The 17,064-nt window shown below is 40.6% G+C and overlaps 1 protein-coding gene and 1 non-coding gene across 2 annotated transcripts in view; one reads left to right on the top strand and one right to left on the bottom strand.

Annotated features, from left to right (window-relative positions):
• Positions 1 to 4,217: 4,217 nt before the first annotated feature.
• The window catches only part of BCAR3 (BCAR3 adaptor protein, NSP family member), a 110,206-nt gene continuing 97,359 nt past the window's right edge, over positions 4,218 to 17,064 (top strand). Inside the window, exon 1 of the mRNA XM_075098148.1 lies at positions 4,218 to 4,499. The gene's annotated coding sequence lies outside the window, so the exon portion shown is untranslated. The remainder of the gene's footprint in view (positions 4,500 to 17,064) is intronic.
• Positions 4,575 to 4,659, bottom strand: TRNAR-UCU (transfer RNA arginine (anticodon UCU)). The gene is given in 2 exon segments: positions 4,575 to 4,610; positions 4,623 to 4,659. It is a non-coding gene; the product is annotated as a tRNA-Arg (tRNA).

Raw genomic sequence — 17,064 nt, 5'->3', positions numbered from 1 at the left:
TGCTTTGGTTGTGGTGTTTTTGTCTTTTTTGAAGACTGCAGGTCATGCGCCAATTGAGGTTTAGGGAATTCCTTGCAGTGAGAATTTGGTAGGGAGCTTTATCAAGTTATTAGGTATCTAAATTTAAATTAATTTAGATTTTAAAACTAAATTAATTTTTAATATTTATGTAAAAAGATAACTATATGAAAGCATGTTGTTAAATCTGAGCACAAAATCCAACTTCATGATTGTGGTCTTTTAAAGCTTCAGTCTTTACAGCAATGAATTAGTCCATGCAGTTTAAGGTTACATGTGTAATTCACCTTGGCACCCATTATATGCCAGAACAAATTTTTCCATGTCTTGTCGGAGGTGCTGCTGGCCAGTTCTGTGGTAGATGGTATCGAGAAATAGTTTGGATGTGAAGGGTTTATTTCAACACTGACCACAATAGGATTGAGAATGTCCTGGAATTCAGCATATACATACATTATATAAAATAATAATATGTGTAATTTATAAAGAAATATGAATAAATAATAAAGAAGATATAAATTACATACTGTTTAATAGATAAAATAATGTAAGTATGTATTATTTATATATAAAACTTTAACATTCAGTCATATGTTGCTTTTATTAATTTTTACCGTTTGATAATTGTCTAATGATCCTTCTGAAAAGCCCGTGACGGTGTGGCCCACTACCTAGGGTGTGGTGTGCAGGTTGTGGTCTGGTAGCCGACGTGGAATAGTTCTTCAGGTAAATGAATCGAGTGTGTTTGGAAGGCCTCTGCTACCATTGTAGAACCAGAGGTGGCGGCAGCTCGGTTCCCCTTTAGTGACGGTTCATAACCTTTTGTGATTGTCAGAACTGTTGCGGTGTTTGGTTGGTTTTCAATGACCTGGTTATTATATTTCCGTTAGAATTAGCATAACTCAGTACTGCCCTTAGCGGGCAAGATGGATAATAGAAGAAATGACTGTCACTACATTGTCTTAGGTGGATTGGGTGAGAAAGATTTAGCAGTGATTGTCAGAGGACCGGTGGTGGTGTTTTCTTCTCACATGAGCACTGAATTTTAGAGGTTGCAGATCTTAAATAAGAAGTATGCGCTTGACCACTGTTTAGCCGCAACATTTTCTACTACTGAGAATGAGAAAGTAGCTGTTTAAGGATTAACTATTTGTGCTGGGAATAGCAAAAATGAAATGAGCATCATGGTATATATCAATCACAAACTGAAGCTTGAAAGAAATCTTCCCCAAATCCTTTGGGGTTTTTTATATTCTTCTGAAGTTGACTGTAATGTTTTGCTGCCAGAGACAGACGGGAACATAGATTCCTTAAAGAGCCTTGACTGCCAGGAGAAGAACGGTGCGCAAAATAAAGTGAATTCATTGAGAAGCATCAAACCACGTAGAAGTAGAACCACCTGTCCCCAAGTCTCAGCTAACAGCAGATGCTGTTCTGATACAATTCTGTGTATGCCAATATCTCGATTATCTGTAAATGATAAAAAAAAGCCAATAAAAACAACTATGGTGCCTTGTTCTCTGGATGAGACATGGAAGCACAAAAAAATTAATTCTGAGCACCAAGGAAAGAAAACAAGGCACCACAGTAATCATTCTGTTGCACCCTGGGATGTTCAAGTGCAACTTTGGAAAAGCAACGTACGACTCTGAAAGACCTTACCAGGGAAGTGCAGGCTTTGGTGTTCCACAGCAAGCAACTGCTCAACGTCTGGTGCTCAGGCTGCTCAACAGCTGGTTACAGAAGTTACTTCATGTACAACATAGTGAGTGAGGGATTTGGTTTATGTTCTATATCCTTTCCCTTTGATTTTTCTGATGTCTTCTGTTTTGCCATGCCCTGACCCAGCAAGCGTCCATGTTCTCTGTGAGCAAGAGGTGAGATGTACAGACAGCGTTTGCGGGGCTGCAGGGTGGTGCTTGCAGGTTGGGTTTGCTGTTCAGCTATGGTGTGAGCTTGTGCTTCAGCCTCTTTCAGTTAAGGCACTAGTTAGCGTACCTTTTCTTAACCACCGATTTTCACAAAAGCATAGGCAGTATTTTGGGGTCCTCTACCTTTCAGTTAAATTTGATTGAAACCAACACAAGGTTTAAGTTGCTGGCGAGTGTAATAACAAAATGCACCGTGTGATTGCATAAGCTTATCAGATTTCTCTGAAAATACTCAAATACATTAAAAAATCATTTGTGAAACACTAGCATCGTTCGAGAAACTTAAAAATGCAAGTAATATTTTCTTTTAACAGCTGGCAGAAATATTTGTTAATTTGTAATTTTGCCTTTATTGACATAAACCATTATTAACAAGAAACTTCCTTGAGACTAAAGAGCAGTAGGTACCATGTTGGTTTTCTTAATATATGCACCTATTGCTGTTTTGGATGTCACTGAAACGTTTTGTGTGGCCAGTAATAATTCCTTTCTCCTGTTTGTCCATGCTCCCCTCGGCTTTGACAGTATTCCTTTTTCTTCTCGCCCTTGGGGCAGAGAGTATCCAGTGGTTGTACAGCCCTGTGAGTTCACAGTCGGTGTCTCAGACGTCGCAGTCAAAAGGCTATTGTGGAAAGGGATTAGGCTGGCAGTGGCTGAGGGGCCGCTGGTGTGGTGCCACTAGTGGGCATGGTTATTTAGGAACAGAAGTAAAATACTTCGCACTTCTCTGCCGTGCTCTCATTGTTCTCATGGTTCTTCCTTTTTCCTTATTTGGGGGTCTTTAATCTCTCTGCAATCAACTTAGTCTCCTTAAAACTGAAGGTATCTTCTTATCATTGCTGTTTTCCATGTGATAAGACTGGGTTTGTTCTCTAATTTTTAAAAAGGCCTGTCTTTATCACAGGAGCCTACCTAGGTAAGTCTTGCTGAGACTTGGAATCCTGCCATCACCCAGACTGGAAGGGCCATGAGAGCTTGTCCTGCCCAGCCTCCTGCTCAAAGCAGGGTTTTCTTAATGCATTTTGAAATATAATAAGTATGTTGTCTGTGCAACATTTTCCGCAAAACCCTCTTCATGCAAATATTTTGTGGAATCGTGTCCCTATACTTTTCCACTCTGGTTCATGCTAAAATCTCTTATACAGCCAGTATCACAGAGCTGTCCCCGTGCTCGCCTCCAGGAAATGCCCTGCTCCTTGAACCTGCGGTTTTCTCTTTTGGATTCTTCTGCATTTTTAGTGTTGATTATGTAAGCTTTGCTTGTAATGTGCAAACATGTATATGAAGCCTATGCCTTCATTTTTTTTTTTCCCCCACTTGGAACTGATCAAATTTTATGAAGCTATCCTTAAATACAAAAAGTAGAAAGGGAAATAGTATTTGGACTGAATTGTGTTGCTGGAAGTGACTGAATAAGGAGGAACACTTTGTCTTCCATCACTTGATGTAGTTGCTTTTTGTGGGGTTAATGTGGAGAGGTTTTAGTTTTGCCATTTATCTGCAAATTCTGAGAAAGTTTGATGTTTCTGTAAAGGCCTACATACATTTTCATAGTTAGATGGCATTCTTGTGGGGGTTACTGTGCTGCGAAACAGTGATGATACGTTCCTGATGGTGTGTTTCATTTAAATTACGTGGCTTTTTCCCTTATTGCTTTGGAAAAAAAACCTTATTACAGTTTGGAAAAGAGGGTAGTCACACATGAAGGATTAAAAACAATTTGTCTAAACCCCCACAAATTTAGTAAAATCATGAATCAGATGAATTTATAATTTATTCAATCGTGAGCAAAATCAGGGTTGGTTTAGTGCTGCTCCTGTTCTCGGTCTTACCAACCATTTCATTTTATTTGGTTGCTCTTATTAAAATGGTTCTTCATCTTCTGTCTTACACATACCTGTAAGTTAGGAAGAAAATATGGTTTTAACTGAAGTGTTAAATGCTTCAGGTTTTCCTACTGCATTTTGTGGGCTTGTTTTGTTGCTTTAAAGTAACAAAACAGGAACGTATCAGGGATCATCACTGAAGTGCCTCCAGGAAAGCCAGTCTTATTTTCCAGTAAAATCACTGTCCAAAGACTTTCCTAGCAGCCTAACAGTAGATACTGACAGATGTGCCGGAGTCGTTGCTGTTGCGGGGGTTTGCTCGGTGGCTTTTCTGTTGTATTTTTAAGACTTGCTGCGTGCGGAGGCGGAGAGCCGGGTGCCAGCCGCCTGCCCTCCCGCCCTGCGGCGGCCGCCCCTGAGGGGAAATGGCGGGCCGGGGAGGAGGACAGCCCTTCTCCCACCGGCGCGGAGCCCATCCTCGGCCCTCCGCCTCCTTCCCTGCCCGGGGAAGCGCCTTAACGTGGCTGGGGCCACGGGGCCGTTCGAGCGCAGGCTGCCGCCCGCGGCCGCGCTCCATGGAGGCCGCTGCCGGCGTCTCCGCCCGCTCCCAGCCTCCCCGGCTCTTCCTCAGGCGCGCCGGGAGGCGGGCCCGGAGAGCCTCGCTGACGGTAGCCGGCCTCCGGGAAGCGCCAGGTCGGAGGATCCGATTCGCTCCGGCGGAGAGGTGAGGGACGGGAGAGGGGGTGGAAGGATGATTGCGGCCAAAAGAGAAGCGAAGGGGGAGGAAAAAGAGAAGACGCGACTCCGCCGGGACTCGAACCCGGAACCTTTGAATCCCTTCACCCTCTAGAAGTCCAATGCGCTATCCATTGCGCCACGGAGCCACCTGTTGGATTCTTTGCACACCGCCCATAGAGCTTGCGCGCGACGCTCCGCGCGTCCGGGGGGCGCGGGCTGTGAGGGGGCCCTGGAGGGACGCCATCTCGTGCGTTGGACCTGAACGGCTCTTCTTCTTTCTCTTTTTTAAACCAGTATGGATAGGCTTAGTCTTGTAAAGCGCTCTATTAACGAATCTCCAGGCAGCCTCTGCCGCTTGAGCGCTGCCCACGGCCTGGTCCCGTGTGGGGCCCGCAGCTTGCCGGTAAGCGCTCACCATAACGCCATTATTCCTGGTGAAAGGCTGACCAGTTTTTTTAAGTTCATCACTATATCAATACAAAATATTTGCTGTCATCCGACTTGGGCGTTTTCAGTATTAATCTTTACGTTTGGGGGAATATAATTATATTTCACAACCGCAATATATTGGGGAATCTGTTCCTCCAAATGTCTGTAAATTTGCATAACGAAGTCTTTATAGGATAGCATCTTTCTACACAGACGGAGGTGATACACTGATGAATTAAAATTTGCTGTAACAAATATGGACATTTCTCATATTCCAGTTATTTATAATGTGAATGTAACAGCACTCCACTTCTGAAGTAAACAACATTTCAGACCTGGGGAAAAAAAAACCAAACCCAGATCTTTTTAGTCACAGTATCAAGGTTATGGAAACCACCCTGAGTCAGTTCCAAAGTTACTTGGAACCAAGTTATTTTAACATTGGTGATTTCCAGCATTGTAGGGTTTTAGGGACTGTCTAAACACAATTTTTGAGGTTTGGTTTTGTTTTGTTTTGTTTTTAAACAATAACATCTGAGCTACAGGAGCCTAGAAAGCTGTGGTTATGTTTACTGGGCATCCCGTGCACTGCAGCATTTTGCTGGCTTTCCAGTGCCACATGAGACAAAAAAAACCGTGTGGGAATCTGACAGACCAGACATGGGTGACCAGTAAAAATGTGTCTGTGCAGTCTCTGCTAGATGCTGCAGAGCAGCTCATTGTGAGCCAACAGGTAGAGAAATGGGATGTGGAAATAACACCTGGAAATCAGTGACTGAGAATGTTTTGGGGACCTTAAAAAACCCTTGTAAATGGAAAGAACAAAAAAGAAAATACATTGGGGAAATAATATTCTATTACGTGACAATATTTTCAATGTGGCTGAAAACATTACAGTATACTTGGATCACTGCTCCAAATACTGTGAATTCTAATTACTAAATGTGTTAAAGGGAGCAATGACTGAACTATATCTGTTCTAAAATGACAGTAAAAGCCCCAATGCATTCAGTACAACAAGATTTTCCCTTAAAGCTGTAATTATGGTCTGAAACCAGTCTTTGGTGTTTTGTTTTGTTTTTTTAAACAAGAGTAGGCATAATAGAAACCCCAAAAGACAAGAGCACGATGTTATTCTTTCTTTAACTTGCCCCAAAACTGAGTTCTAAGCCTAGGCAGAGCCTAAGGCTTTCTGCTGTTGGGGTGGGTGACTCCCCAGCTCAGCTCTGCAAGCTGGGGCCAAAGCAGGCAGGGTTGGAAGGTCTCTACCATGGCCCATGATCTACAGTGAAACGGTTTTGTGAGAATCTTGTGTTTCACTTCCTGATTTAAAAGCATCAAGATCCATGAGAGCGGAGAAGAACCTGAAAATAAGTGCACCCTAAAACCTGAAGAACAAGGAAGCTGATCAAATCGATATAAGATAAACTGATTAGGATACACAGTCCACTACCCATTACATCAAGGGCTGAGATACCGCATGTAACAAATAACCAAGGTGACTCAGGTAATAGAGGCGCACTGGTAAGTACGCCCTGTGATTCCCCGGAAGTCAGGGCGTGCGCCTGTGGCCAGCAGTGAGCCAAAGCTCGTGAGCTGGCTGATCATTAAATAGCTCCTGCAACGCTGCCTAGGTAACCCCAGCCAGTTACTGAAAGGGTTCAGTGGTTACAGCATGTACTGCCTTGGAGGTGCAACGCCCGAGCTAATAAACCCTTGTGGAGCTGGAGCAGTTGTAAACACAGACCAAGAATCACTAAGTTATACAAGATTTGGAGTAGGTCTGATTGAATTTGCAGGCTCTGGGTCCTTATGGTCTTGCCACAACTGTTCTGTTAATGGACAGAATTCTGCATAGTGCTCCTGGTAAAGGAATGTAAAGTGTGGAGAGTTTGATTTCAAGGCCCTCCGCTGCATAAAAGAAAAATAACTTCTGTTTTTAAGAATTGAGTTGATCATCAGAAGAATAACTTTAAATTTCTGTTTGTGTAACTCAAACCACTTTTAAGTAACAAAGAATCACTATAAACAACTTGTAGTTTCTGAATACTTGGGCGCATTTATTGTGGGGTGAAGTCAGTCAGTGCCTCGCCGATGTGATTTGGTAACATGCTACCCTTGGATAGCAAGGCATTAAATGACTGCAGACAGTGAAGAATCAGAGTTTGCTGTGAGTAGACTAGTTCTGAAGATATATGAGTGAAGAATCCTGACACTCAGATGGTTGGTATTTCCTCTCATACTTTCATTTTGGTTAGTTGGTTTACACAGGTAGGTAAAGGCCGGATGTTGGCTTTGTTCATGCAGGAGGACTGACTGGGGAACATGTAGAAATTTTCCAGAGATACTGCAAATTATTCAGGTAGCTTTCCTTTTTTATTCTGTGAATGTAGTCCCAATGCAAAGTCCACCTTTCCTTTTGGACAGCAGATGGAGCTGCTGCATGAGAAACAGGACCGCTCTTGGGTTTGTGAGCTAACGAAATGTGGTACGTTAAGCAAAAACATCAGATTAACCTTTGCTGGCGCCTGGACCTGGATCCATCCTTTGGACTTTCCCTCTTCTGGGACTGGCTGAAGTCCACTTCTGTTGCAAGCTGGCTTGTATGTTTGCTCCTCTTCAACTTTGTGCTCTGTTTCAGGGAGTAAAAGTTTCTTGGAGTACAGTTGTGCTGGCACTTAGAAAATTTTCACTCAGCTCAGGTGCCATTTTGCTAGTTTTAAACACGAGATGAAACTGAGGTAGGAATACCTTGACACAAGACGGCAAGTACATCAATGGCAGGCCAAAACCAGAACCGTCCTATAGGACTTTTCCATTGATTACAAACAAAAAAAATCTAGGAATTAATTATGAAATTGAAGTGTTCTTTGAGAGACTTTTTACAACTTGGGTTTCAGCATTGACTTCTGTCATTATGAAAAAGTGCTATGTACTGTATATCCAATTAATTTTTGTAAGGTTTGAGCTTCAGTGAACTTAGAAAGTCCATTTCCAAATTTGCAGAGCTTCCATGGATGTTTGTTTGGGAATATCATAATCTTTTGGTAAGAACCTTTACAGTAAATATACTTTTTGGGAGTAAGACATTGTAGAAGGCTACAGGGAAAGAGGTTGTCATGTCCAGATTGCCTAAATGGGACCCTTACACACTCTGTATGTTTCAGGTTCTTTATCTCCTTTGAAGTGGGGATTATTACAGCCCTACTGCTATAGTGATTCATCTGTGCAGTGTGGCAAGAGAAAGCACTCTTGGAACTGTCAGGAAAAATGCTGAGATGCACAGGGCCTGAGGATCCCAAAAAGAACTCTTTCAGGGAGTGTTTCTTTCAGTAATTTACAAATAGAGTTTTTTTAAATTGGCTTTCTTAACATGAAAATAAATGCTTCACATTGTAGATGCTTCTGTATCTCTGCCCTTTCCCCAGTGGGGGCTGTAATCTCCATGTGACTATCAGGGCTTTGGAGAATTGCCCCTCTCTGTTTGTCAGGCTGCCGGCAGGAAGACTGCTGTTAAGAACCTCTTCCAGTTGTCTTATTTATGGCTGTTGCTGGACTAATACATGTTCTGTTCTCTCAAGTATATTTGGGTAGGTAGGAGTAATTCCCAAGGGCAGTGTCTTGAGGAGTTGGGGGGACAAGAGCAATCATACCAAGTCACTCCTACAAGGGAGTACGTCAACTCTACAGTCAGTGTTAATTCTGTGTAGCTCTATTAACAGATCAGCTGCTGCAGAGCTAGCTGTGAGATGTACACAGTCTTTTGATGAAAAAGTTTGAACGCTTTGTGTTGCATAAGTAATTTTTTAATAGTAATTTTAAAATACCTGGTGTACGGTCTATGGCTCTTAGTCATTGTTTTCTGTGATGTTGCAATTGGTGATGAGCCTAGGAAGTGATTAGAATGGCATCTTATTTGTTCAAATTCCTTCTAATATCTTCTTTTGGAATAAGTGCAAAATTATATTTTCATCACTCATATTTACAGTTTTATTATGTAATGTATTTATGTACCACACATTGGCTATTAATTGCTTATTGATTTATTCTTTATTTCTATGTTATTATTACTTTATTTCTATGTTTATTGTTATGTTTTATTCAGAAAGCAAAATACATAAAACCAGGCATCTGCAGTGACTTTGGTTTTGTGAGGGGTTTTCCCCATATTTTTCCTGCTTCCTGAATACATACATTTGGAGGCCAGTCACTGCAGTGGTACTGACTGATGGTCAAAAGAACATTTTTAATAAATGCAGATTATTGCAGTCATGGTCAAGAGTGCTTTCTTCATACCTCACAAGGACGAAAATCATGACTGCAAGGTGCTTTTCATCCTTAATTCCCATTGACGTCCTTTCTGATAGTGCTATTGACTGTTTTCACTGAAATAATTGGAGCATTAGCACCTTGCAGGAGATCCTCAACACTTCCAGAAATCCATTTCAGTAATCACATATACAGATTATTTTTTTTTTTCCTAGAGGACTGAAGTGACAAATGCTTGACAAATGCCAAGAGTGCTCCCGGTTAGTGCCAAACCTATGCAGAGTCACAGGGAATCTCTGAGCACTGCGACAGGACGTTTGGAGAAGTCCCAGCTGGTGCCTCTTGCCAAAAGTGGAGTACATCTGACTTCTGGAGAGATGGGAGTCTGTTTCAAGGCCATCTCAACACTTTCTGTTGTTAATTGGATCTGTTTTTATATCAAAGTGTAGCAAGTTTTGTTTCAGAAATGCATAAGATTTGCATCAAGCATCCTTCAAAAATACCCAGAGTGATGACTCCCTTCACTAAAGCTATTCTTAAAAATCCCCCTTTTTTGTTACTCTTGAAATCACTTTTTGAGAGTGTGTGTCATAATTTCATCTTTGTTTTCATAATTTTATGCTTGTTTTCCAGTGGGAACTTGATTTGCAGAATTATTTCTTGTTTTGTGGATCGGCATTTTCTGCTTTGAAATTTTCTGTCCCTGTTCTATAGCTTAACAAGGTGAGAATTAGCTACTAGTATCTTTTCAGCGGTGCTACATAGTTCTGCATTTCACTCATCTTGTATTCCACTGCTTTTCAGAAGCTTAACTTTTTGTGCATTTCTGTTGCCAAAGGGGAGCCTGCCTATGTTAGTCTGAAAAGACAGAGTTCTTTTGCTTTTTATTAACATCTCAGGTCTGGTAATAAGCCCCAGTTTCTCACTTCTCAAACTGTTCCTCATGCAGCTCTTTTCAGTGTCCTTTTGTGTACTTTCCTCAAGTTGTATTCTGTGCAAAGTACTCATCTGTGATGCATTTTGAGTGAGTTTTCTTAACTACAGCTACCCTTGATCTTTGGCCTCCCTGCGTTGGGATTTCTGTTTGTGTTGCAGTTCTCCATTTCTGTTCTGCTAATTCCACCTGGGTTTTTTGGGTGGGTTTTTTTTTGGTTGTGGGTTTTTTGGTGGTTTGGGTGGTTTTTTTTTCTTTGTGGTTTTTGTTGGGTTTGTTTGGGGTTTTTTGTGAAATCCTAGACGTGATTTCATTCACCTTATTTTTCTGCAGGCATTTGTTCTTCATCTTAAAATTGTGTCTTCGATATTATGAAATTTTATCTAGTTTCTTTTTCATGTCATTTTCAGAGCAAACAAAGTGATAAGCAATTTTTGTCTCAAGTTAATCCTCAGATTTACGGGGAATACACCGCAGTTTACTTTAAGTGCCAAAGCAGTCTTAAAGACCGCGTCCTTAAGTTAATAATTATCAAAGTTGATCGTGCAAAATTTTGAACTTGCCTACATTTTGAAATCTGGGTATAACCACCCGGGCTTTTATTTTTTTAAATTAACATCAAGCCAACAAATATTTACACAGTCGAGTTGCTCCTTTGAAGCTTTTCAGGTGACACTAGAGCTCAGCTCCTCCTCTGCAGTTCAGAGACAAAGTATGTATCTGTGGTCTAGCGATTTAATCCTGAACTTTTGGATTCTTATTCCAGCTGTGCAGCCACCATGCTGTGTGACTGTAGGCAGTCTGCTCCATTTTCCCTTCTGTAAAATACAGACAGTAGATGCTTTCTTATTCCACACGGTGTTGTGCAAGTTAGTCATCTGCAAGGTAACTTTAAAATATTGAGATGAAACTTCCTTTAGAAATGCTTTATGATTATGTACCTTATTTTGTTTGCCACTTCCCATGTATCGAACCTGAATGGCAAAAGAGATGTAATAGCTAAGACAGCTTAGCTGCTTTTCAACAAGTTTCCCTTCTCCTTTGTACAGGTTTACTAAATGCTATTGGGTGACGGAGTTCTCCTGTTGCCTGTTTATTCCATTGCTTCCTCAGCTCAGTTACTTGGTTCTTCATTTTGTAAGTCTGAAGCAGTTATATTGTCCAGATAAACTTGAGACTCTGATAAAGATTATGCTGCCTCTGCCAGAGTTTACTTAGAAAACAAACAGGAGAAGACCAACAGCAAGTGTACTGATTTGGTCTCAAGACTTCTGAAATAATCGAGAGGAGTGGGACATGTTTCTCTAGCATAAATCCTAAGATATAGTACTTTGAGATTATTAATATATAAATTTTGCTTATCATCACATATGCAGATTAAAAGCAAGAATTTGAATATACAATTAAAAGATAATGTATCTGAAACAATATAAAAAAATTCTTACCTTCCCCCGCACTGTTTAAATGCAGTATTTGCTTTCTCTCCTCACCCATGTGCCGTGGGAATGATGTGCACGTATTAAACGAGTGCAGCGTTCAAGCAGTGGTGCAGCGCAGCCATCTGGGTCAGTGCAGATAACAGGAATGCTTTGTAAGTAAAAACACCGGGTTAACTTCTGCTTTCATTTGAATCATTCTGAATCTGAACTTACAAAACCAAGACAGTGCAGTTATTTCAAGGTTGTATCAATGTTAGTAATGCTATATAATTTGGCCCGGAGTGCCTCATTTTTTTGTAATGGATAGAGTTGGCACGGTGCTTGCTTTAACAAAGAAAACGTAGGTTCTTTTTGCCAACCTTTCCCTTGGAGATGTCCCTGGTTGATAAATCCCAGTTGTAAGTGTTGTCATTACCTTTCTTTCAGGGGAAAAGTGCTTTTAATCTGCATTGATTGGGACCTCCTCTGAACAGGGATAGGAAGAGAAATGGCAACAGGCTTTTCTCTCTTTGATGAAGGATACTTTAATATTAAGGGATTTATCACCCTTTTTGGATCTCCCAGAGTGTAGCACTAGCACTGTGTGGACTATTTTTCTTGACAGCTACAAGTTATTGTGGGGTCAGAGTGTCCTATCAATTGTTTGGATCATCACTGGGGAGTAAGTGTGCCCCTAAGGTTGGATGTGTGTAGTCAGTGCGATTTCTGGGAAGAGCTTGCCAAGCACGTTATAAAAGGATTAAAAGCTTTTATTCTTGATTAAATTTTGCTTTGGACTCAGTTATGAATATGAGTGACTGACTCAGCACAACATGTGAATACCGACTCTGATCCAACTGCAGAAACAATGCTGTTTAAAAATTATGTCCTTTTGTCAGTCTTTTAATTACAAATATTAAACAGGCTGGGAATCTAGCCCAGAATTATATATATGCTCTTCTCCCTCCCTCCCCCAACAAGTTTTTACTAGATCTGTTTCAAATGTGTGTTGATTTTACTGTACTGGAAATTTTCAGCAAAATTATATCTATCTGGTTTTTTAGAACCAGCAAAAGTGGATTGTGTTTTAAAGGTTTATTTGTAAATTTGCTTTATCTGCTTGAATATTAACTTAATGGAACTGTCCACAATTTATTAATTTTATTTTTGTAGCTGAAGTCGGTGTGCAGTATGAGGTAATGGACTGGCTGCCACGAATTCTCCAATTCTAACCCTGTATTTGGCTTGGCCTTGCGGCATGGCTTGGCAAGGCAAGCTGTTCACATTTTCTTGTAGGTAAAGTGAGAGTGATATCCAACTTGGTGTTCTGCAGGATTTTAGCTCCATGATATTGCTATGGAATTGACTAACTCCCCAGTCAGCACCTGTAGCCTTCTTACTCTTTGCTGACATCCTTCATCTTTCTCTCACTTTTTACTCCCACTTGGCAAGTGTGAAGGGAGCGTGACTGAGCACCTGACCCTGCACAGGCACGGTTGTGCAGAGAAGGTGCTCAGCAGGTCATGGTTCATGGGCACACAGTGGACAGGGAGGACGATAAAGCACCTGTACTACACAGGAGTCACTTGTGGATACTCCAGCTCCTTTGAACCAAAAGACGTGGCTAATGGGACATCACTACTGTCTTAGGCCTCTTGCATCCCCACATGCTATCTGCCCAGTGGGAAACAAAGCTCATCTCATTTTACAGGAGTTACAGGAACTTCAGATTCACTTCTTGTATAAAAGAGAATGCTCATTTTCACAGGTAGAAATCTGAAATTATAGTAAGCAGTCAGAGAAGACTTCAGATTTTTTTTCTGATATAATTGATACTAGAGTGTAGACCAGAGACGCACAAGAGTAGATTGAATCTTGTGTCATAGGGGCAAAGAGAGACCCGAAGGTTATGCATAGGCTGGATAGGAATGTGATGAATGGTGTGAAGCAGGAGTCACGGTGTAATGACGGGGATGATACTTATGTATATTCATACGAAAATGAATGGAATACCTTTTCGTTAATTTGGAAGTAGGGTAAATGGGAACAAACGAGTTTCACACAAATGGGTGATGTGCACCGTATGGGTTAACTCTGAAATATAGTTTCCAAATGTTATGAATTATTATCCACAACACTGTCAAAAATTATTGTTTAGAATTTACAATTGTATTACAGCTAGTTATCTTCTCCATGGATTAGGAAAATTTTCACATACTGGGTGAAATGTGTTTACTGCATTATATGCAATTTTTTTTAAAAGAACACTTTTAATGTCTTTTTTTTTTTTAAAGGTAACGAGATTATTTGCTGTGTGGGTTATTGTTAACAATAGGCAGATGGGGAGGCTGTGATTTTGATTCTGTTTGGGTTGCAGTCTGCTGCAAATTCTTCTCTGATGAAAACGGGAGGAAATTCACTTTAACAGAATTAAATTAAAGGCTGCCAGCCAAATGCTTAGTTGTAGTTGTTGCCATGACCTGAATATAAAAAACACAAGTAGCTCTTCCTGTGAAAAGGATGTCTTTCAGATGTCTTTCTTTTTTCCTTTATTTCCAGAAGAATTTATTCTGAAATCTTGTTATATCAATATATATTTTTGTGAGTAAATAACATATCTTGTCAATTTTCTGTCATATCTCCTGTTTGTAGAGCCAAAAGCTGTGCTATAATCAAACAACCTGTAACAACATCTTTTGTCACGCTGAAGAATATATATATTAAATGTAAAAATCCCAAAAGAAGAATGAAATCCAAACAGATTCCCCCCTGTCCCCCAAAACCCTCAGCTACCCTCTTTAGATCTATGTGGGAAGCATTGAGAAAGATAAAAAAAAAGTTGCATGGTGAATACTGATGGAATGGATCTGGTTTTGCTGGGGAAATTGGAAACTTCTGTATCCCTTCAATGGCATTATTATAAACAGGGTAGTTGTGCTCACTGTTATTTGGAAGTTTCCCACATTCTTTTACGTGGTACCTTGCCCCCATACATGACACATAATATATGACATCAGCCTTTTGAGATCTAGCATAAGCTAATATGATATTGAGTAACCATATGGCAGGAATTAATTTTCTCATATAGAATAATTCCTATTAGGAGCTGTACCAAGATTTGATGGCATTACCCAGAAGGACTGTTCAGGGAGTTTCTAGGTGTCTAGAGCTTCTCTGTGAGTGTGGGTTGGGCATGGTGGCCACCTTGTAGGAGGTGGGCTCTGGCTAGGGAGCTGACTGAGGAAGAGGAGCAGTGAGAGGAGGTGAGTAGGCTTTGTACCATCAGGGAAGAAAGAAGGGATCAACAGGAAATCAGTCCCAAGATGGAGGGGGCTGGAGCCTTGTTATTTCTGGGGACAGAAGAGAAGGCTCCTTTGCCTGCAATCGCAGGCAATGAGTAATGAGCAGTAATGAGCTGCAATTGCAGAATAAGAGCGGTGCCCTGGGAAGAGGTGAGGATGACAAAGACCCATCACAGGGAGGCATCAGAGCCAGCTGAGCCTGAACCAGACATTGAAAAGAAGAGTAAAAACAGCTGAGAGGTACTGGAGATTCCCATCTGCTACCCTGATGTGATGTTTTGGGATGTCTGCTGAGTGCAGGGGCTTGGATCCAGGATACTGCAGAGAGCCTGTCAAGCCTTAGACTTTTGCCCCTTGCTGCACATCTGCGTGGGCACCAGGGATATATCAGGAAGGTGGAGGTTACAGGGGCCCAGGTGTCTCTTCGGTCATTTCAGTGAGCAGAAGAGGCTTGCAAAGGAGAGAATACATCGCGAGGAAGGGTTATCATAATCTAAAGAGAAGTGATGACGCAGGATTAGTGAAGACATGTCCTTATGACGGGGCAGGATCTCACACTTCCTCTGTGAAAACAGCACTGCTGGCGCTCATCTTAAGTGCCTGTACATAAATGCTTGCAGTATGGGAAGCAAACAGAAGGAATTGCAAGTTTGTGCACAGTTGGAGAACTAAGATGTCATTGGGATTATGAACATTAGAAATAGCATAGCAGTTACCTGGAATGTATACTTTGATTGTGACTTTCTTAGGAATTTCTAGCCTTTAAAATTCAATTTAATGATATCAAATGGTTTTGTAAAAAAAGATAGATTGTGGAATTCTGGTTGTAGGTAGACTGTCATGTCTGTGACTTGGTCAAACACATCTGCCAGTCACTAGCAGAGCCAGGTCAGCTCCAAGTTACCTGTCTGGAATTCTACTCTATCCTTTTTTTTCTTATTTTCCATCTATAAAAATGTATAATGACGGTGATTATATAATGTAGTTTGACTAATATTTACAGAACGCCAAATCTGCAAAATTTATTGCTGATACAATGGATAATACTTATTATTTGAGGCACATTTACCATCTTATACTGGCCAACTTGAAATCTGGCTAATTGGTATTACAGTTGCAAGACTTAATTTACTATGTGTTGAAGGTAATAGATGTATCTTAGGAAAGTGAAACCACCGAAGTTCCCCATACACCAATTAAATTAAAATTTGCTGTCAAGAACCTTTGTTAGAATGACTTGGTAAATAGGCAGCTGCATTGTATACTGGTATATTATAGTATGGAATATTATACTTTGATCAGTGCTCCAAGACTGACAGATGTAAAAAAAATATGCTTTCTATCCATAAACACAGAAAACTTGTTTTGGAAGTAATTTAGTATATTGTGTAAGTGAATGCCATGTTGCAATTTTGCAGTTAGCCTAGAAGCAGAACACCGAACTTACATTCTGCACTTCTGTAATCTATCAGTAAAACTTTTTTCTCTGTTTTAACAGCCGTAGTGGAAGATCATTGAACTAGCAAGTGATTTTTGTAGCTAAACCTTTATTAATCGTTGTCCCATATTCTTCCTTCCAATTTTTGGCTCATAAAATCAGCCATTGAGTTAATGCAACTTAGCACCCTGCAGAAGTTACAGTATGAAGAAACAAAAAGCTGCCCATCAAAGGCTGTTCTGTGCAGACAGTGCAGGCACAAAGGCTTCTTTGTGATGAATGTGCAGAGTTAGCTCTGCCACTCTTAATCAGCAGTGAATTTTCCTCAGTTCTACCATTGAAGTAAAATAATGTCCTTTGTTCTTGTAGGAGGCTTTACTTCTGTTTCCAAAATGCTGGCAGGCAGTAAGCATTGACTTAACAATGCAAAAAATTTATTTCCTGTGTTCAGAATTCTGATAGATATTTATACAAGTTTATCTTGGTTTATTCAAATTAGTAATAGGTACCAGTCATTCCTGCAGCAAAGTGAAACAAGCAGCTTCCAGAGTCAGCGATAGCTGGAAATTATAGGAATCACTGATAACAAGATCTCTCTTTTTTTTTTTTTTGCCATCACCCTCCATGGAAATATGTAAATATTATTATTGCAACACCTGACTGTAGTTAACTTTGTAAATATTCAAGTTTGCAACCACTAGGGTGTGGAATCCAGAAAAAGAGTCTGAAAAAGCTGAAAGAACTACTGTCACAGCCCCCAT

The sequence above is a fragment of the Phalacrocorax aristotelis genome, chromosome 6, assembly GCF_949628215.1.
Source record: "Phalacrocorax aristotelis chromosome 6, bGulAri2.1, whole genome shotgun sequence".
Classification (NCBI taxonomy): domain Eukaryota; kingdom Metazoa; phylum Chordata; class Aves; order Suliformes; family Phalacrocoracidae; genus Phalacrocorax; species Phalacrocorax aristotelis.
The sequence above is the reverse complement of the archived record's forward strand: the minus strand, read 5'-3'. Positions and strand labels throughout refer to the sequence as shown.